This window comes from Oryctolagus cuniculus, chromosome 3, assembly GCF_964237555.1.
Source record: "Oryctolagus cuniculus chromosome 3, mOryCun1.1, whole genome shotgun sequence".
NCBI lineage: Eukaryota > Metazoa > Chordata > Mammalia > Lagomorpha > Leporidae > Oryctolagus > Oryctolagus cuniculus.
The window spans coordinates 85,810,562-85,833,389 of NC_091434.1; the positions used below are offsets into that span (position 1 = coordinate 85,810,562).

Below are 22,828 nucleotides of genomic sequence, written 5' to 3' on the forward strand. Positions count from 1 at the left end.
TTGTGATTATAAAGAAAATTGAAAGTATGTCATTGTAAAAATTAAAAGAAAAATAAGAAAAGAAGGAGGAGGGAGATGTGAGTGAGTGAGGGAGGGTTGGGTAGGAGGCATCATTGTGCTTTTAAAACTGTATATATGAAATATATGAAATTTGTTCCCTTTATATAAATTTTAGAAAGTAAAAAAATCATTTGTTCAGAGAAATAAGATATTGACTTATGACGAGCATTGCTTTTTTTTTATTTTTTTATTTTTTGACAGGCAGAGTGGACAGTGAGAGAGAGAGACAGAGAGAAAGGTCTTCCTTTGCTGTTGGTTCACCCTCCAATGGCCGCCACGGCCGGCGCACCGCGCTGATCCGATGGCAGGAGTCAGGAGCCAGGTGCTTTTCCTGGTCTCCCATGGGGTGCAGGGCCCAAGCACCTGGGCCATCCTCCACTGCACTCCCTGGCCACAGCAGAGAGCTGGCCTGGAAGAGGGACAACCGGGACAGAATCCGGCGCCCCAACCGGGACTAGAACCCGGTGTGCCGGCGCCGCTAGGCGGAGGATTAGCCTAGTGAGCTGCGGCGCCGGCCGATGAGCATTGCTTTTAATAAATATTTGTTGAATTATAATGTCCCATTGTTGAGGGTATCTCCCAACCATTCCTAGCATTTTAAAGCCTCCAGTGGTGGTGAAATTACCTTGCTTAAGACATGTAGCAGGTGAATTTTAATTGTCCAAAGTTGGAATAGTCCAATAGGACTGTCCCCCATGCTTATCCAACTGCAGATAATATCAAGAGATGTTTGATGATGTGTAATATGATTTCTCATCTATGAAATGCTGGTCTCATTTATTCCTTTGGGGACTGAAGCTATAAGAAGGAAAAAAAGACAAGTTGAGAAAAGAAAATCTTTATCCAAAGAGGATCATAGGTATGTCTATTTAATCTAAATTTTATAGAAAATTTTACAGATCTTGTTAAAAAATAGACATATCCTTTAAAAAATATAAAAAAATCCCTTTTTAGTAAACCACATTTAGTCAGATACATTGCTGTAGCAATCATCAGACATTCTGTGATTAGCAAGGATGTATTGATCTCTCCTTATGAGGATAGTGGACTGAGAGCTTTTGTGTAAACTACATTTGGTGGAGAAACCATTCATTTCTCTTCCAGTTTCTAGTCTCCAGATTTAGTCCCTTTGGTATCACTAGAGAATCATCTCGCTCTCTAAGCTTCCTATTTGTTTTTCTTTTTTTAAATTAAAGGTTTATTATATTTATTAGAAAGGCAGAGTTACAGAGACAGGGGAGAGAGAGAGAGTGAGAGTGTGTGTGTGTGAGAGAGATCTCTGTGCACTGCTTCACTCCCCAAATGGCTGCAACAGCTAGGGCTGGGCCAGGGTGAAACCAGGGTCCAGGAGCTTCTTCTGGGTCTCTCACATGTGTGCAGGGGCCCAAACACTTAGGCCATCCATCCTCTGCTGCTGGACTTGAACTGGTACCCAACTGGGATGCTGTTGTCACAGGCAGTGATTTAACCTGCTATCCCACAGTGCCGGCCCCTTTGGTGAGAGAGAGAGAGAGAGAGAGAGAGAGAGAGAGAGAGAGAGAAATCTAACCTCTGTTCACTTTCCAAATGGCTGCAAAAAATAGGTGTGGGCCTGAGGAATGAACCAGTGGATGGAAGGCCTCTTTCTCTCTGCCTCTGCCTCTCTGTAACTTTTTCAAACAAATAAATAAAATAAATAAATCTTTTTTAAAAAATGAAGAAAGCAGAGCTTAAGTATCTAATTTTAAAAATAGATTCAATATTTAAATCCATTTGAAAAGCAAAGGCCTACCTAATTATAGATAACTATTATTTTAAAGATTTTTATTAATAATTTAAAGTATCACCTAGATTAATATCTATTTATCTGGACTGCTGATTATAAATATAAATTTAACTAAAAATTCAATCACAAATATGTGCATATATATGTATGTTAGACTTATACTGCCATGTATTTCTTTAATTTTTAAAAAAAAGATTTATTTATTTGAAGGAGTTACAGAGAAAAGAGGGAGAGACACAGAGGAAGATCTTTCAACCGCCAGAGCTTCATCTGGGACTCCCACGTGGGTGGCAGGGCACAAACACTTGGGCCATGTTCCACTGCTTTTCCCAGGTCATTAGCAGAGAGCTGGATTGGAAATGGAGCAGTTGGGACCCAAACCAGCGCCCACATGGAATGCTGGCATTACAGGCACCATCTTTACCTGTTATGTCACAATGCCTGCCTGCTCCTTCATTTCTTTTAATCTTCTTAACAATATAAAGTGTGTAAAGTTTTACTTTAATTATTTGTTGTAATTTTGAAGGTAAGTTCTGGCAGTGATGGTTGAACTTTTAAACTGGCCTTGATTTGGAGCAAAGGGAAACTCCACTATGATGTTATTGTAGAATTGTGTGTATGTGTGTGTCTGTATGCACGCGCACTGTGTATGTGTGTGTGTGTGAGAGAGAGAGAGAGAGAGGGAGAGAGAGAGAGAGAGAGGAAGCCATTCTCACCGGTTGCCCTTGTTCTAGCAATCATATAGGTAGGGTAAACACACCCCACATACCATAGAATACCATAACAGAAGACATAATCTCAATTTTATTAGTAAATATTCCAATCACATGGAATTACTAGATAGTTAAAAGAAACAGCTTTTATTCATATCTCTAGATGCTTTAGTAATTTATAGTTTAGTCATATTGTGGGGTCTTCTCCATTGTTGGAACTCTTTTCTCATTTTTCTGTAACACCATAAACTATAAATGTTGGGCATATTTTAAAATAGTAATAAAATATTAAGTTACCATTTCATTTTTTCATTTATCCTGTGAGAAAAGTATCCCTCCTCCTCAATAAATTTACTGACTGAATGAGGGCACCCAGAGAGCTAGATCCTTATGGATGATTCTCTCCTGACAGAAAAGTGAACACTTTTGTATCTATGGTGACTTCTTTAGACTATGAATAAGTCTTATTTAGGGTAATTAAGTAGTAATTTGATGAAGAAAGTTAACATAACTTCATATACCTTCTCCTATAAGCAGTGTATTAGTTTATCAAGCACATTATAAATACTTTGTGCTTCACAGAGAGTGCTCCAAGAAATCCGGGTTTACCTACTTTTTCCCATTATTTAGCCAATCTCCATGAACCTTTTTAGAGCTGTGTTTAGCACAGCAGTGAATCCTAAATCAGCCTTACAGTTCAGAAATCCTACTAGGAGAAGATGAGGATTTAGGCCCAAGTCACACAACTTATTTGTGGAGAAAGCACTGTAATAGACATATGAGGTTAAAATAGCTTCATAGGGCTTGGGGTTAGAGAGAGTTGGGAACTAATAAGTGAACAAGTAACTCCCTGAAAATGTTTGAAGGATTATATAAGAGGAATGGAACCCAGCTGTTCTATCCTTTCTGAAGGCCAGATAAGGAAGACTGAACTTGAAGCAAGAATTGACAAAGGGTGTCCTTAAGTACTGGAAACACTTATGAAAGGAGCGCCTGTGCTGGTCTCTTCACACACACATACACACTCAGTTGTTAGTCTCAGTGGACGGAGATCAGGCTGCAAGACCTTTTGAGGCCCTTCACAGTTTTATAGAAATTTGAAAAATAATTAAATTGGGTTATGTGACTCCATGCACAAAAAATTCTGATAAATGATTATGCCTTTCCAAACCCAAGTTGATAAAGCTCTTTTCAAACAGTCAGGATATGCATATTATCGCTGGAAAGACAGTCTTTAAGAGCTTGTTACTTTCTCCTATTGTGAGCCAAATAGGGAGTTTGCAGTTAAAAGCAGACATCTGGTCATTAGCAATTTGGTGCATCCGTTCATTTATTCATTTTCATTTAAAATATTTGCTCAGTAAAAATTGAACTGATAAAGTTTGAATACTTTCAATGAAACAGAGAGTAAGAATTTCCAAATACATGCAAATATGTGCATGTATATGCACATATATTTTTATAAATTTAGATTATTTCCCTCTTTTGTACACAGCTCTGGTTTGTAGACCCAGTTACTGTAGATAAGACTGGAAAGAAATAGATGAGCATTTAGGATTATAGTATATTCAGAACTCTGTGTTTTAATTTGTTAACACTTTTAAAGCATTGCCTATTTCACTAAACTGTCATTGCAAATGAAATTTTTACTTGGTGGGTACTAATAAGTGCTTTCTTCCATGTTAGAAACTAAGTTGCTTTCAATTTTTCATTGCATGATGCAGTTCTTAGAATACAAACTTACAGGTTACTAAGCCAAAGGATAAAATCATTTTTAATATTCTTCATGCTGCTAGATTTCCATCCAGAGAATCCAAGAATGAGTGTATAAGAATATCTTTTCCATTGCACTCTTACTAACACTGACTCTTAATAGAACTTAAAGTTTGAAATAATATTATATTTTCTGTTTTGAAGAGGACTTGTGAAGTTATTGAATGTAGACATTTTATCGTGGGCATGTAGGACTACATCTCAAACTTTAAAATTGAATAAACTCTTCATAAATGTTTTTGATTTATGTATCCATATTCATTAATAAATTTGACTAATATTAATGAGCAATTCCATAAATTCCTATTATGTATCAGGCTGTGACCCCTATTAGAATAATTGGTGGAAGAATTTCTTCTCATTTGAAGTCACTACAATTGTGGCCCAATTTATGTATCAGTTTTTCCTGGGCTCCCTTTGAATACAATCTTGCTTCTTCATACTTACCAGTGTGTAATAATTAATTTTATGTGTCAACTTGACTGGGCCATGGGGTGCCCAGATCTTTTTGAGAGGGGTTTTAGATGAGATTAAGATTTAAATTGGTAGACTGAATAAAGCTGGTAAACTGAGTACAGTAGCTAACGTTTAACACTTAATATTGAAATGGGTAGGCAGAGCAAATGGGCAGACCAATTGCAGTTGTCAGATTCACTAATGAAGGTGGGCCTCATTTGTCTAAGTGGGCCCCCTTCAGTCAATGGAAGGCGTGAATACAGCAAAATGCCAATCTTTTCTCTAGTAAGAATTCTTTCTACCGACTGCCTTTGCATTAATTCTCCTGGGTCTCCAGATGCTGACTCATCCTAGAGATCTTAGAATTGTCAAGAACTATATGAGGTGAATTCCTATTATCAATCATGCTCTCACTCTCTGTACTCACACACACACACACACACAAATACGCACACACACATGCCATTGGTTCTATTTCTCTGGAGAACCCTAACACATTTGCTATAGTTAGACTGATCTATAAAAAACTAATAATTTGACTTCCTCACTTGAATCCATTTGGTTAGTTCTCATGAACTTGGTAACGCTTTTGACAAACATGACTCATGATATTGACATTGTTCATAATATTAGACAAATATAATTCAGAAAACCAGCTCCCTCATCTAGTGGGTAAATTATTCTGGTACAGACATAGGATGCATATTCTCTTCCTAGTGAGTCCTTTCCTACAGTCACGATTTGTATCAATGATTCCTAAGTGGGGACACTTTTGGCCTTTGGAGGATAATGGCCAAAGCCTGGAGAATTATTGTGTTATGATTGTAGGGTGGAAGTAGGGTGCAGCTGTTCCCCAGTGGGAAGGGGCAAGGCCAGTAGTGTACCTTCGACATTGCACAGTACAGCTCCCACAACAAAGAATCAGATACTGGCGGAGGTTGAGAAAACCTGGTCCATTTGATGTCAGAGAGAATTTATGAATGAGCAAGCTGTTCCATATGATTGTTGTTCTGTAGTTAGCTTTACCTGTAGCCTTCCCAGGTTATTGTATAGTATTTGTTAAAAGAAAAAATAAAACAAAAGAAGGTGAACCAGGCAGCCAAATGATATGCTGTATTACTGTATTACTGCACTGGAGCTGTTTTGGTACTGTATTTTAACTCATTAACATTTAAAAATTGTTATGCAGCAGAAAAATAATTATGTCCTTTTAACTGTTGAAACAGAATCCATTTTTTTCCAAGCATACTTTTTTAAGGGCATATTGCTAAAACACCAAATGTTTTACAAGTACGGTAATCACATTACTGTTGAGTTTATTGTGTTTTGTTAAGACACACTTTATAGCATGGAAAATGCATGTTAGGGTAATTCTTCTGGACCCATTATGGAAAAGGATAGAGGTATGCTTTATTTTTGTAAGTGAACAGTTAGCTGCACAGGGGCGCTCTCTTGTAGATGAAAGGGGCTGTGTGGGTGGTTCTGGAGAGTTCAGTATCTGGATCTTTGAACTGGCAAGGACGCCAAAGAAGGGAGGTGGGGGATGGAGAAGACTTATGGGGCTCTAAAGACTTTAGTCCCTTTCAAGAGCATAACTGCCTCTCTTCATGACCAGCAGCACTGGTGGCCATTCATTTTCTTCCTCCTCACCCTTCAAGGCACCGGTTCTTACTCTGGTTTCATGGACTTACATGTCCACATGTGGAATTTTGAGCTACTTCTAAGCCACTACAAATAAATGCAAGATTGGTTGTATATACAGATGTAAGTTTGTTCAGCTTCATCAGACTCCCAAAAAGATCATGACTAACAATCTCAAGGGGCAGCTCTTTTGGACGGATACACAGTGTATACCGCAAATGGGATTTTGAAGTTTGTGGATCTGTGGGAGATTTGTAAAACGTTTAAGAAGGAGCCACTTAATCACTAAGCAGGAGAAATTCTATAACATTCCCCAGTTGGTAGGCCTGATGTGGGATGTCTGGGGCCCAAGATTTGTTTTGTATCTTTTAGCTTATTTCTACTCAATTGGGCCTGGAAGTCACAATCCTATATTAAATAGATGACTTTCAGACTTTAACTGTTCTGGTTATCCAAAGATGAATTGTAACTCTCTTGATTCTCCCAAACTTACCATTATCTGCTTTTTGAGCTCTGAAATAACCTTGTTTAAATTAACATGGATCTTGGGGGCTGGCATTGTGCATAACAGGGTAAGCCACCACCTACAATGCTAGCATCCATTATGGGTACCAGTTGTGTTTCAACTGCTCCACTTCTGATCCAGCTCTCTGCTAACGATCCTGGGAAAGCAACTGAAAGATGGTCCAACCCCTTGGGCCCAGGCACCCACCTGGGAGAACTGGATGAAGCTCCTGGCTGTTGCGGCCATTTGGAGAGGGAATCAGCAGATGGATGATCTCCGTGTCTCTCTCTCTCCCACTCCTGTAACTCTGTCTTTCAAGTAAATGAAACAAATCCTTAAAATTAGCATGGATTTTTCTTAGGTGTGTTTGAATATAGTTTAGGATTAAATATAAGGAACGTTTTTATATAGTAAGAAGAGAACAGTGAAGCCTCATGTGCTGTTTCTACAGAAGGGAGTTGTGGTCTGGTCTTGATTACCGTGATGGCCTAGAGCTTATTTATATGCTCAAGGGTTAAAGCCAGACTTTCCAACTGCATGCAGCCAGGTACACTGCATTTCGCCACATCATGAGCTTGTGTGTAGAACAGAGGGGAGGGCAACAGTAGCTCCAGTAGTTTACTTTGGAAACATGCAAATTTGCTTTCTCCTGTGATATAATTGAGCAATAGCCGGACATGCACTAATCCCTGATTTCCTTTTCTTTAGAAGTTGCCAGTTGTGTCTGGCTCTCAATTCTTGTGCAGTTTGTAGAGTCACATTCATCAGACTACTTGCTGTGGGGGTGGGGCCAGGCAGAAGGGACTGCTGTGTTATTAATTTGATATTTTCCTACCCTCGACATTTCTGTGTTCTTGAGAGAGGATTATGTGACTTAAGTTTGTATAGGAACAATTCAGCGAAGGCTCTCAGACTCATAAATAGGTAAACTGTGGTCATCAGAATAATAAAAGGTGGCAAACTTATTTTAAAACAAACTATGAAAAGGTCCTAAAGTAAATATATTTTGAAATGGATGTATTCCACTAGGAGTTATATTCATGGTGAATTGGAGATACTTATTCAGTGCTATACTCAGGGAAATTTTTCTTCATGTTAGTGTCTGATTATAAATCACAGATTTACAATGTTTGTCCTGTGCAGAAATTGAAAAATATTAATAATAAATGTTGGTGCTTGTATAGTACTGTTATTTTTCTTAATATCTTATTAAGATGATTTCTTCTGAGAATATGGGAGAATGAAGAACCCTGTCTTTCAGTGGTGTAAGTCGCAACTGATTGTTAAGTGTGAGTCACTAGCATGAGAAATCGAGTACAAGCTTTCTTTTTAATTTTAATAAATTTTGAAAAATTTGCTTATAATGACAATGGTTAAGAAAATTTTATGGCTCATGTGAAGTTTGAGAAGACTGACATTTAAAAGTGACTTTTGCTTAGAACAACCAGGGATTTCTGGCAAGAACTGAATTCAAACTTCAGTAGGTGAGGGAGCCTTGAGAACAAAGGTTAACCCAGGTTATAGCTACATCAGCATCACCTCTAACTAGTCTTTAGGCTCCACATCATCCTGTTTGTTCCACTGGGCATTGCACCAAGTTGGTTAAACAAACACAATGGGAGTCACACCAAATTATCTACTTTAGATCAGAAGATGCCCTTTTGACGTATAATTTACATCAATAAAAGTACTATGGCAATAAAATATTAATATAATCAAGTTGTAGCAATAGTAGCAGTACTCATAGTTCTTAGCTGAACCTCAAATTAATTTAAAACAGCCTTTCAGATTGTATAAGCCACATCCATGTACATAAGGCCATTTTGAATTGGTCTTATTTTAAATATTTTAATTGCAATAAATATCCTACGTATTAAGTGCTTACTATATGTGTGTGCTATACAGAACACAGGGGCAAATGGAACTTGTTCTCATCTTGAAAAGTTAAATAAAGTAACATTTTTAGTGTGCGACTTAAAATAAAAATTCTGCAGATGACAATGCATAAATATATCAAGGTAAGACATGGTTAATTGCTGGAGGAATCCAGAGGCAGAGAGAAAGTTTCAGACTGTGACAGAGAAAAATTTTTTGGTGTGATGATGTAGGATTTGAGTTTACTTTCAAAGAATGTATGGGCTTCCAATAGGTGAAGAAGAGAAGAGTGGACTTTCTAGTTTTAGAATAGCCTAAGCAAGCAAGAAAGAAATTCAACTTCAGTGAAACGTTTGTGAGCTAATTCAATCAAGGAAGGTTGGATTCTGACTGTAAAAGAGCTTAGAAGGACAAGCTAACACATTTGCAGTTTAGCTTCTATTCAATTCTGAGCCACTGATGATTCTTCAAATTTCCTATGCCTACTTGTGTCTTTTAGTAGCTTTGTGCATTTCACTGTCTCCTTTTGGTACTGGAATCTAAGTCAGGAGAAAAGTATAAAATCACTAAGTTAAATGAAGTTAGTACCCTATGTCAGCAAGAAAAAACGTGATTATATTTTTCTAATCTGAAACATGTCGATAGCATATCCTTCCAGGAATAAGCTAACTACAGGTACACTGTTCTCCAGCAATCGTTGTCTAAACACACCACTCCATTCACGGAGATCTCTTGTGTGCATAGTGCTGGTCTATGTGTTTGTTTTAACCCACAGTTAACTGTGCACTACACCTGCCATCAATCAACAGCCATAGGTGTGTCCCTTAATTGCCATTTAAAGGTCTTCTGAAAGTGACATATATATATGTGTATGTATGTGTGTGTATATAATTTCTTTCCCTTTTCACAGGTGAAAAAGCTTGTTAAGAACCCAGGAAGAAAGCTCACTGTGGATTGCTGCCTGTTTTGGGAGTTGCCTCCTAATTTGAAAGAGTGGAGAACTGCTGGTATTGTTGAGGATTAAAACTTCATTTTTGGTGCTTACAACAGATCTCAGCATAGGAAAATTGGTGTCTCTCTAATGACAAGGATCAGGGGATCCCATTATATAACAAATGAGTTTTCAGAAACAGGAAGGTAGATCCTGGAGTTTATAATATGGTTAGTATAAGATTACTTCTAAGCAAAAATCTAGAATGATTCATTCACTGGTAGTTTTGTGAGTGTTTGGATGATAGACACTAGATCACTTTTTTTTAATTTTTTATTTAGTAAATATAAATTTTCAAAGTACAGTTAATGGATTGAAATGCCCCCCCCCGATAATTTCCCTCCCACTCACACCCCTCCCATCTCCCGCTCCCTCTCCCATTCCATTCACATCAAGATTCATTTTCAATTCTCTTTATATACAGAAGATCAATTCAGTATATATAAATAAAGATTTCATCAGTTTGCACCCACACAGAAACACAAAGTGTAAAATACTGTTTCCAGTATTAGTTATAGCATTACTTCACATTGGACAACACACTAAGGACAGATCCCACATGAGAAGTAAGTACACAGTGACTCCTGTTGTTGACTTAACAATTTGACACTGTTGTTTATGGCATCAGTAATCTCCCTAGGCTCTAGTCATGAGTTGCCAAGGCTATGGAAGCCTTTTGAGTTTGCCGACTTCGATCTTATTCCGACAGGGTCATAGTCAAAGTGGAAATTCTCTCTTCCCTTCAGAGAAAGGTACCTCCTTCTTTGATGGCCCCATTATTTCCACTGGGATCTCACTCGCAGAGATCTTCCATTTAGGTCTTCCTTTTTTTTTTTTCCCCAGGGTGTCTTGGCTTTCCATGCCTAAAATACTCTCATGGGCTCTTCAGCCAGATCTGAATGCCTTAAGGGCTGATTCTGAGGCCAGAGTGCTATTTAGGACATCTGCCATTCTATGAGTCTGCTGTGTATCCCGCTTCCCATGATGGATTGTTCTCTCCCTTTTTGATTCTATCAGCTAGTGTTAGCAGACACTAGACTTGTTTGTGTGATCCCTTTGACTCTTAGACCTATCAGTGTGATCAGTTGTGAACTGAAATTGATCACTTGGACTAGTGAGATGGCATTGGTACATGCCACCTTGATGGGATTGTATTGGGATCCTCTGGCATGATACTAGATCACTTTTAGCTGAAGTATCATTAATGGCTTATGTCAGACTGATGACATAGCCTGTTTTCCTTTGTTCAAATCTTCTGTTCTGCAATTCATTTATTCATTCAATAAATATTTTAAAGTTCAACTCTGCACTAGGTATGATATTAGGTATATTGTTTTGTCCAAGAAAGGCATGATCCCTGCTCCCATGAAGCTTTAGTTCCATTAGGTACCATACACCCAAGCAAAACTGAAAGCAAACACTAATAAGACCACCTTGCAGAAGTAAACACATGAAGACATAAAACAGGACTTAGAATTGCCAAAAAATTGAAAGAACGAACAATAGTAACAAAGAGTAAAAAAGGGCAGAGGAGGAAAAAGTTTGATAGAGATCAACATGTGTAGATGCTCAAGATAATTTGTACATTAAAAATTACATGTTATTTGGCATCGTTGTTATGTTAGACTGGTTTGTGGTGACAAATGAACTAAAAATTTCTTCAGTTTAACACAATAGAATTTTCTATCTAGCTCTGGAGATGGTCTTGAATAGTCTTCAGGTAGACAGGATGGCTCTGCTGTTTGTAGTCATCCAGGGATCTGTGTCTATTTGATATTATAGCTCTGACACAGTATGTAGGGTTTCTTAACCTTGGTACTGCTGACATTATTTGTTTGCGGGGCCTGCCTGTTCTTTGTTCTTTGTGAGATGTTTAACAGCATACCTGTCTTCTACTCACTAGATGCCAATAGTATTCTCCCTTTCCCCACACTCCATTATGGCAATCAATGATAGCTCCGTTCTTGCTAGATGTCCTCAGGGAGACCAAAGTCTCCATTGCTTTAAAGCTTCAATGCCATTGGCATTCGACAGGTAGAACATAAATGATAGCACAGAAGAGGATTCACTTCTTTTAACTCAGATTCAGAAGTGGCAGACATCTCTCCTATTTCCTTGAGTAGAACCAAGTCCTGAGGCCACCTGTAACTTCAAGGGGACTGAGGAACATGGTCTAATCCTGTGCCTAGCTACAACCTTGTTATTATAAAAAGAAAAAGACTCAGAGTTTGGTAGACTACTAGTGGTCTCCGACACACGTTTCAAGGAACTAAAAACTATAATTTTCCCATCACTTGGGAATCTATGAACATTTGTTGTTAGCCTGTTATACTTGTGGTATACTTGGTGGAAGACCAGCCTTCTCTTTGGATCATTTATTGTTCTTATTTTCTTTCTAATTTTTGGTAGACATAGTCAGCTGCAGGCTACAGGCTACAGGCTCAGTGAAGATCACCACAATCCTTAGGACACTCTCAAAAGTGTGTGTTCTGGCACTCTCAAGCTGATGAAATCTTGCTTTGAATATGACTGGTTTTAACTACTGCATTTTTAAAGGTATGTGGAAAAACCAATACTAGCCCAGAGAAAAACAACAAAAATCATTACAGGGAAAGAAAATAGGCCCTCCAAAGGAGATTAAAAGATCTTTGGATATTTAGCTGGTAAACATCTCTTGTTATATAAAGCAGTTTTTTTTTTTTTTTTTTAAGATGAGAATCTAAAATTGTTCCCCATGGAAAACTAAAGTATAATGCTTATACCAGTATTAGAGTGGGTAAATTTTTAATTTAATTTGAATGAAAAATTTAAACATTGTGGCAATAAAATACTAGAGTAGATGGTCTCAAAGAAGAGTTTAAGTCTAGCTGTCTCTAGAAACCTCTGATGAGGAAAGAGAGGAAGTGGGACAGGGACAGGGAGATTGTGGGGAGATGTGGAGACTGATTTTCTTAAATGTGCTTTGTTATTCATGAAGGCAGAACTGGGGCAGATAGGTGACTTCTAAGTTTTCCTTTTTGCCTTCCTAATATGAGCATGGCACATGTATGTTGAGCTGAAAATGAGTTGAAATAATATCTCCATCATTGCAGGAATCCATTCCTTTCAGAAAAGAGGTATTGGATAACCCTGACCATGTTGATGAATTTGGTGGAGTTCATTGTGCTTTCCAATAAGATTCTTTGGGGCTCAAATTTGTTTCATGGAATTCCTATCAAGATTAAAAAAAATTGATGTTAATGTAACATGTTAATGAGTAATTAATGTTAATGAGTATTTTTGTCAGGTAGGCTATGGGACAGACTGTCAATTTAGTTCTTGGTGTTTGTTTTTAAATACTGAAGACTTAAATTTTGCCTAATATGGACATTTGTTTATTTCCAAAAAAAAATTTTGTGTCACATGCATTTTTTTATTTATTTATTTATTTTTTTAAAACTTTTATTTAATGAATATAAATTTCCAAAGTACAGCTTATGGATTACAATGGCTTCCCCCCCATAACTTCCCTCCCACCCGCAACCCTCCCCTTTCCCGCTCCCTCTCCCCTTCCATTCACATCAAGATTCATTTTCATTTCTCTTATATACAGAAGATCAGTTTAGCATATATTAAGTAAAGATTTCAACAGTTTGTACCCACATAGAAACATAAAGTGAAAAATACTGTTTGAGTACTAGCTATAGCATTAAATCACAATGTACAGCACGTTAAGGACAGAGATCCTACATGAGGAGTAAGTGCACAGTGACTCCTGTTGTTGTCACATGCATTTATATAATTATGTGCTAGAATTTCAAATCCACTACCATTTAGCTTTTAACTTAGTATGTTCTATTTGACAATGCTTGCTCCAGGACTCTGTTTTCCATATCTGTTCTTTCATTTGAAATTCAGATTCTTATTAAGAAACTGTGCCATGGACCCACCATTGGAAAACATCCCTCTTTAGGGTGTAGCTCAGCACTTAAAAGACTCATCTAGAGCAACAGGATGTGACAATTTAGGACCAGAAAAAAATGGTCTATATTGTAGGACAATAGAATTTGACATGATAGAAATGATTTGAAGGGCCAAAGGAATTTGTCAAGGCACTTGCTCCCCATGGAGTCAGTACTGATTTTCCTGGTGTACTGGCAGTATGTTTAATTAAAGCAAGAAATGATGTCTTTAGATTTTTCTTCACTTGGAAATGTAGTAATGGGTCAGAGTCTTTAATTTTTTAGTGTGTAGAAGGAGAATGGGCACAATTGAGACCTCAGCTGCAGAGTTCAAATTTCATTGGGTTTTCTTATTAATTATCCAATGATTTTGAAAACAGCTGGAATCTAGGAAACTAATGGGAAAAAACCTCCCACGGTGGAAATAGATAGTGATATGCAAGTGATAAGTTCAAATGACTTGTTTATTGTATTCCTATTTTTCATGGTGAATGTTCACTCATTTCAAGGCTGCAGATCCTGCTCTGTGTCCTCCCTACCTCCATTTCCTTGGCGAGTTACCCTAGACATATCTCAAGTGTCCTCAGTTTTACTTCCTTGAAATTTCTCTTATCTTTCCCCCCACCTCCACACTGCCCACCCATTATAGGTGGCAGTGTTCCACCTATTGCTTTATTTGTGTCTTCAATGCCATATTTAGTGCAGCTGCCAGCATCCTGGCACTTTTAACTTCTCTTTTCAATGGTCTTCTCCTAGCTTACAGGACGGGCTATGGGAAATTATTCAAAGTCATTAAAGCTAACTTTTCCAAGGTAATTTGCTTCTGTTCTCATTCCCATTTTGAAGGTTGCAACATCTAATAAATTAGAATTCAATAATTTCCTATTCTTGTTAAGTTTTCATACACTTGTTCAACTACAGTTTCACTTTTTGTCTTTTCTAACTTTACAGTGTAGGTGTTTTCCAAGGTTCCGTCCTTAATTATCATCAGTGTTTCTACCCTTTCATATGGTTCTTACCTCTAAATGGATGATTACTGATGCTGTTATTGCTATACTTTATATCTTACCAGAAATTCTGTTTTATACTGGAAGCTTCTTGCTGGAGATCTCTAAATGCAGTAAGTGCCCAACAAAATGCAACTTCTATGATTTTCCAGACCTTGTCATATTCCTGACTCCCTCAGTTCCTGTGTTCAACCATTTGCTAAATTCTCAAAAGTTTACTTCTACTGTTTATTTCTATCACTTTCTTTTCCTTTGGTGAATTTGCAATTAAATTTTCCTTTTACTATTTTACTTGTGTTTTCAATGACCTTTCTTCCAACTATATTCCTTTCCTTCCAATTTCTTTTTCACACTATTGCCAAATTAGATTCTCAAATCCTGGTCTCACATAAAAACTTTCAGTGGACCTTCCCTAAATACTGGGTGTAAATGTAAAACCCTAGGCTTGGCACTGAAGTCATGCTTTCTTGCTACAGTAGGAGACAATAATGCGTCTTAAGTGTCCTTATGAGATTAAGTAACCCACCGTGAAATCAGGCAAACAAAATCTGATTGGAACTATCTGCTCTCCTTGGAGAAGTAGTCATAATTTCACTTTGAATTACTTTATAAAACCATTGGTTACAGAATTTCATTTGAAATTGATGTAGCTTGGTACAGATTCTCAGTGTTTATAAGCTTAGATTGACAAGTTTTCTTACTATTTGACCTCACAATCTCATTTTATTGCTATAGTTACTATTAAATTCCTTTTTAAATACAAAAATAAAACATTATTGGCTGTAGCAGAGATAGTTGTCTTCACTGGAAATGAAAGCCAAAGCAGATCTTATCATTGTCTTTTCAGGAGAAATAATGATGATAAAAGTAATAAATGATACTCAGATTATAATCGGATAATTTTCCCAGCAGTTAGAATGAATTATGGCTTTGGCAACTGCCTTACTCACATTCAGAAACCCACTAATCCAAAAAGTGGAAAAATGTTTATAGACACACATGACTACCACCTTCATTGCAGTGTTAGGTTTTTTTTTTTTTTTTTTTTTTTTTTTTTAGATTTAAAAGCAAGAGCAGTATTAGTCATTGGAGGGTGAACCAACGGCAAAGGAAGATCTTTCTCTCTGTCTCTCTCTCTCACTGTCCACTCTGCCTGTCAAAAAAATAAATAAATAAATAAAAAAGCAGGTGCTTATGGCAGTCAACTAGAAAGACCACATTCATTCACATTCATTATTATTTCACCAGCTATTGCATCTTCTTACCCACTAAATGTGCTCATCAAATAATACTAGAAATATAACCCTGGAAGAAGTCCTTTTGTAAATCAAATTACATAAAGTATTTAATTCACTGGGCTCTTTGGTAAGTGGCTTGGAATATTTGCCTCAGGCTGTCACTCTGAAACTGTACTTGTCCGAGACAAGGTTGCTGATGTCACGGTTAGGAGTTCACATCCTGGGAGAGGTTTACAATGGAAGCTGAGATGTATCTGATTCAGCCCTGAGGCAGAAAAACTGGACAAAGCAGTTTTTTCCCCTTCCCCTTTACAGACTGTGTGATTTGTGCAACAGCTTTGGCTTAGCAAATAGGGAAGTGTCAGAGCTAAATCAGCTTTACTCTAAGGGCACAGTGTGCGTGTGTTTTCAACTCAGCAATACCCAAATCCAGGACCATTTTACTTCAAGTGGAATACACACACAGAGCAAACATTCTCAAGGTCAGGTATTCGTGTTCTTTCTATTCCACTGCAAGAGCCGTTTTCCTTGTTTAGAGAGAAGCATAGGACTCATTCATGCTTCAGAACAGTAAACTCCATGGAAAAAAAAAGTGCAAAGAGCCAGTGTTTTTTTTTTTTTTTTTTTTTTTTTTTTTTTTTTTGAGAAAGAAAAGATGTTATGTAAACAGTATTTGTGGGATAGTCAAATATGGGGGTGGGGGAGGGTGGCTGCTCTGGTTTGCTTTCTTGAGTATATAGTTGGCAATCTGGCAATCTATCTGTGGGATGGCCAGGTTTCTAAGGCATAAGGAAGTGAAAATTTGAAGCAAGTAACTATGTAAATCGAACAATATTCTCTGACTTTTCTTCAATTACTCGCAGTACTTCAAGCAGCAGCAGGATTGGTGTCTTCGTCATTTGGATTATTTCTTCCTTTTTGGCTTATTTCTTCCTGATGGACTTAGATGTATCTGTATATTACTGTTACAGCTATCACTATCATTTTGCAATTGGACACAGCTTATTTTCCAGTAAACACGCATGTGTTTTAGGATGGGAAGTGGAGATTTTCCTTCTCTCTGTATCTCACACTATTAGAGACAGTTACAGATACAGATAGGTGGGTGTTATATATGCCCTGGCTCAGGAATTGCCTCTGGGTTTCCTGTACTTCTCAGTAATGAGCACCGTCCTATTGTTTTCTTTCAGGTTGCACACTTCACATCTCTTACCTTTTCCCCCCTTAGTTTTATGTAAATTGTGTGTGGATAATGGAATGAAATGGTTTCCATGGAGCTGAACAAATATAGGTCATATTGCAAGGAACTTCTTCCTCTCTTGAAGTACACAGGTGAATTTGCATATAATTTTAATTATTCGGTTTTATAAGTAGGACTGAAGCGGTGAACAGAGTTGAGCTTCTTGTGAGAGAGACTTCCACTTTCCTTCATAAAGTAGATCTTTCTAGATACAATAAAATGCCAAGCACACAAAAATATAGAATTTAGTAAAGAGAAAGACCAGTTAGGAAATGTGTTTTTTTAAAAAATATCTTTTCATTATCTACTGGCTGAGTGACCTTCTTGTTCACTTCACTCTGCGTGAACTTTAAGTCTCTAAATGCACTCGTTTTTTTAAGCTTCCTATACATCCAAGAAACTCCCCTTCATTTATTTATTCATTCATTAACTCAGTCATTAAATGCATCCATTTATTCATTCATTGATTCAGTAAAGAAGTGTTGGATCCAAAGAACCCAGGAATTGAATCCTACTTCCTTGTGATGCTAGCTGTCATTTGCGAAGATCAGTGAACCTTGCTAAATTCAAATTTTTTCAGGGATGAAGGGGCATGATTGTACTACTTTACATGGTTGTTGCAATTCAGAACGATGGATGTATATAACCTGATTCAGATCTGCCACATGATAGGTACTGTTGTGGCTATATTTAATTTATTTGGCTGCTTAACCAAAACACCATATACTGGGTAGCTTATATAAAGAACAGAAATTTATTTCTCATAGCTCTGGAGTTTGGGAAGTTCAAGGTAAAGGTACTGACAGATTCTGTATCTGGTGACATCTGGTTCATTAGACTTCTGCCTTCTCAATCGGTTCTCACAAGGAGAGAGAAAGCTCCTTACAGCCTCATCTGTAGATAATAATTCTGTTCAGAAGGGCTCTGTCATCAGCTGACCACCTCCCCACAGGCCCTGCTTCTTTTTTTTTCTTTTTTTAAATTTATTTATAAAAAGGGAACAGATTTAATGTGTTTTATATATATAATTTTAAAGACATAATGATACTTCCCACTTTTCCTCTGGCCCCACTTCTTTTTTTAAAGATTTATTTTAATTATTTGAAAGAGTTACAGAGACAAAGAGAGAGAGAGAAAGAGAGAGAGAGAGAGAGAGAGATCCTCTCTCTGCTGGTTCCTTCCCCAAATGGATGCAATGAGCAGGGTCATGGCCCTACTTTTTTTAAGATTTTATTTATTTTTATTTGAGAGGTAGAGTTACAGACAGTGAGAGGGAGAGACAGAGAGAAAGTTCTTCCATCTATTGATTCACTCCCCAGATGTCCGTAATGGTGGGAGCTGTACCGATTCAAAGCCAGGAACCAGGTGCTTCTTCCCAGTCTCCCATGTGGGTGCAGAGGTCCTACGACTTGGGCCATCTTCCACTGCTTTCCCAGGCCATAGCAGAGAGCTGGATTGGAAGAGGAGCAGCCGGGACTAGAACTGGCGCCCCTATGGGATGCTGGCGCCGCTGGCGGAGGACTAACCTACTGTGCCACGATGCCGGCCCTGGCCCTACTTCTTAATACCTTTACATTGGGGTTTGGATTTCAACACATAAATTTCTGGGGATACAGACGTTCAGACCATAGCAGTGGCCATGAGAATTTTACCCGTAGATGTCCGATATAGGGAGCCTGCTTGTCCAAGAGCATCAGCTTCTAGGATCAGAAATGCAACAATATGTCTTCCATGAGGCTGTGCAGAGATGGTTTCCAGCCAGGGAAGGGGTGCACAAGAGATGGTAAGATGGTTCATTTCTGGATGACAGGGTCTCTTCAGCATGATTGCTTTGGCTTAAGGACACCCTGACAGCCTTATTGCAACTTCCTCACATGGCATAATAATAGAGAACACCTCCACTTAACCTCCTTCTCTTTTACTTGGATACCATAGACTTACATTGTGATCTCAAGCCTCTCCCCCTACACGCCTTTCTGGTCCCGTCCTCATGCTCTGTCACAATAATTCCAATAAAAATACTTGCACTTCGATATTTGTTTCTTGTAGAACCCACACTGATACAGATGTTCATTACTTATAGTTGTTTTTAAAATTATACTTATTAATAATTATGTACAAAGCACTTTCAGTGCTGAATTAAGTGTATTGATTTTAAAAAAAGGAGTTCATCATGTGATGAGTTGTGTCATAAGGCTAACAGATATAATATTAAAAACTTTTACCCTTTGAAAGAGAGATGCCATAAAAGTTAACAACAGACTAAAGAAAAGTAAAGTACATCCTTTAAAACAATGCCATTTTTAATCGTGACACCAGTGCATTTCCGGTCTTGAACATAGCTTTTCATCAGGAAAATACATGAGAAGGGATTACATGATATGGACTTTACAACATAGGCTGGATTTACTCAACATGCTCTTTGGCAATACTAGTTCTATCAGCTCTAAGAGTAGTTAGAAGTGGAAATAGAAAAAGGCTTTGATTAAACAGACTTTTCCATTTGCGGTGACCTTGAGTCCTCTGTAGGAGCTTTATTCATATTTGTCAAGGTAAGTTTGCACCAGATAAGTGACAAGGTCCAATATTCTCTGAACTTCTGAGTCTGGTAGTTCCACACCTTTCCAGATAGAGTGATAGGTGATGACTGGAAAAGTGAGACATCTCATTTTATTAAAGCTTCTGTATATGAACAGTTCGTGCCGACTGCTTAAGCTCATAGAGGAATTTCTGGAAGGAAACTGATCTTTTCTCTTTCTCTTCTGATTGCCCTTCCACAGGTAAATACAGGTGTGTGGGTGGAAGTGCACACAGGGATGTGTGTGGATGTGTCTGTTCTGGAAGTAGAGGAGATTTTTGGTTTTAGTTTGCTGGAAAAGAATCCTTGACTACTACTTTTAGACATTGATTAGATTTTACTTTTTAGTAATCATTTTTTTTTGTTTTTAAAAACCTTACCACATACTATAGATATAACTCATTATTTTTACTTTCACATTAATATTAAAGAGGCAGTGTAAGAAAGAGGCATTTGTTATTATAAAAATTTTACTATGTAAGATCTTAAAAAACCCAAATTTAAGTGATATGTTTAGCCTTAGGAAAAGACCTGACACATGCTGATTTTCAATTTCCATTTGACTTCTACAACCATTTCCAAATATCTTAGGTTTTTGCCTTCAGTCACCATTTTGCTAGATAGCAAAGAAAGGCATTGATAGAATGACTATGTAATGCATATAACAAAGGGATTGGTTAATAAGAATTGTCACCCATGTTGTGAAATTGTCCAGTAACTTTAGTCAGAGCAATGAGTCTTTCTTTTGAAAACAAAACTTCAGAAATAAACTATTCAAAAAGTTCGTTTTTTATTTTATTTATTTATTTCAACTGTGGAGAGAGAGAGAGAGGGAGAGAGAGAGCGATATCTTTCTTCTGATGGTTCATTTCCCAAATGTTCCCAACACCCAAGGCTGGGCCAGGTTGAAACCAGGAGAAGGAACCAGTGGGTAGGAGCTCTGTCTGTTTGTTTCTCTTTGTATCTTTCTTTAACTTTTAAATTGACAAAATAACTTTTAAATATAAAGATAAATGTATTTTGGTGAAAATTTTTGAAACAGGCATATGAAGGGTCTTGGAAAAGTTCATGAAAGATGTGTATTATCAAAAAAGTATGCATGGATTTAAAATTTTCTTAGAAAATTCCATTTACAGGAAAATAATACAATATTATCATTTCAAAGTTTTGTTTGTTTATTTTTCATTTATTTGAAAGGTAGAATATGAAAGAGACAGAAGGTGAGAAAATGATCTTCTCTCTGTGGGTTCACTGCCAAATGCCCACAACGGTGAAGACTGGGCCAGGCCAACACCAGGGGGCCAGGAACTCACTTTGAGTCTCACATGAGGGTGTTGAGGACTCATGCACTGAGACACTATTTTCTGCCTCTCAGAGTGGACATTATAAGGAAGCTGTATTGTAAATGTAGCTGGGACTTGAACCTAGGTACTCTTATATGAGATGTAGGGATCAAAGGCAGCATCTTATGTGCTGTGCACTTTGCCAGATCCTAAACTTTATTTTCAATTGTATCATTTACTGATTGACATGCATTGACTAAGTGTTGGTTCATAATGGGACCCAGTTTTTCCATGTAGGAATTCCTTCCTGACTTTTCTCTGGAAATTTATGTTTTCTAACTCATGAATCCTGAGAAAAATCCTTTGATAATTCAGGAAAATGGGAAAAGACAGTGTAAATCCTTCTGTAGGAATCAAAGCTTACTAATCAAGATGTTACTGGTTTTAAGGAATCTACTGAAGTTGAATCAAAAGCAAGAGCAGGAAGCACTGACAAGGGAACCAAACCTTAAAGTCAGAATTTCTAAATATTTATTTATTCATTTATTTGAAAGGCAGAGTGACAGAGAGGGAGAGACAGAGAACTCTTTCATGTCTTGGTTCTCTCCATAGATGGCTGCATCAGCCATTAGGCTATTAGGACAGGCTGAAGCCAGGAGCAAGGAATTCCATCCAGGTTTCCCATGTGCATGACAGGGACCCAAACACTTGTGCCATCATCTGCTGTCTTCCAGGTACATTATCAGGAAGCTGACTCTGAAACAGAATAGCCAGGACTCAAACTAGCATTACGAGTATCGCAAGAGGTGGCTTAACTTGCTGTGCCATAATGCCTGTCCCTAAAGTTGACGTTTCTGGAAACCAGAACAGGAACAAGGAAAAGAGAAGAGTCACCATCTGATCTATCAGTCTTCTTGTAGTTGTTGCCATGTGGTTAGGGTGTTTGTGACCCTGTCTGTTCATCTCAATGATCCATTCTTGTAAACAAAACAAATATTATTACATTTATGTACATCATGCATTATATATAACGCCTATGAGTGGTGTTCAAAGAGACAACCTTTGGAAGAAAAATAACTCCTTAAATTAAAAATTTTGAAATGTGATCATGTGTAGTGCTGCTAACTTTACTAGGAGATCTAAATGTTATCTTATTTGAATCCTACAAAATAACATTCACTGGAGTTTTCTGGTGTTTGAAGGCATGCTGGAAGCAGTAGTTTTTTTGAAAATAATTCAACATAAGAAAATGCAAATAAAAGAAGTGAATTCAATACTGAAGCAAGAAGTCAAAAACCAATCTAAAAATCTAAATTAGCAAAAGCAAGAGGCGAGAGTTTAGTCTAGCAGTTAAGATGGCTGTACCCCACATTTCAGAGCCTAGTTTCAATTCCTGGCTTTGACTCCTGACTCCAGTTTCCTGCCAATGCAGACCCTGGAAGGCAGCAGTGATGGTTCGAATAACGGCTTCCTGCCACCCACATTGGGTACCTGGATGACATTCGCCGTTTTTGGCTCAGGCCCTGCCTGGGCCCTAGATATTGCAGGCATTTTGAAAGTGAACCAGCAAATGGGAGCTCTTGCTGTCTGTCTGCCTGTCTCTCTCTCTCTCTGTCTCTCTGCTTCTCAAATAAATTTTTAAAATACTAGTAAATGCAATATAGTTGTAATGACAAAAACAATGTCAAGGCAAGCAGACAGAATATTTGTTGTTGTTGTTAAAAAAGGAATTATTTTACCTCAAGAAGTTGTACCCTACTGC

General features: G+C 37.6%; 1 pseudogene; it reads left to right on the plus strand.

The window, feature by feature from the left end:
* The window catches only part of LOC100355540 (angiogenic factor with G patch and FHA domains 1 pseudogene), a 174,231-nt pseudogene that overhangs the window by 120,089 nt on the left and 31,314 nt on the right, over positions 1-22,828 (plus strand).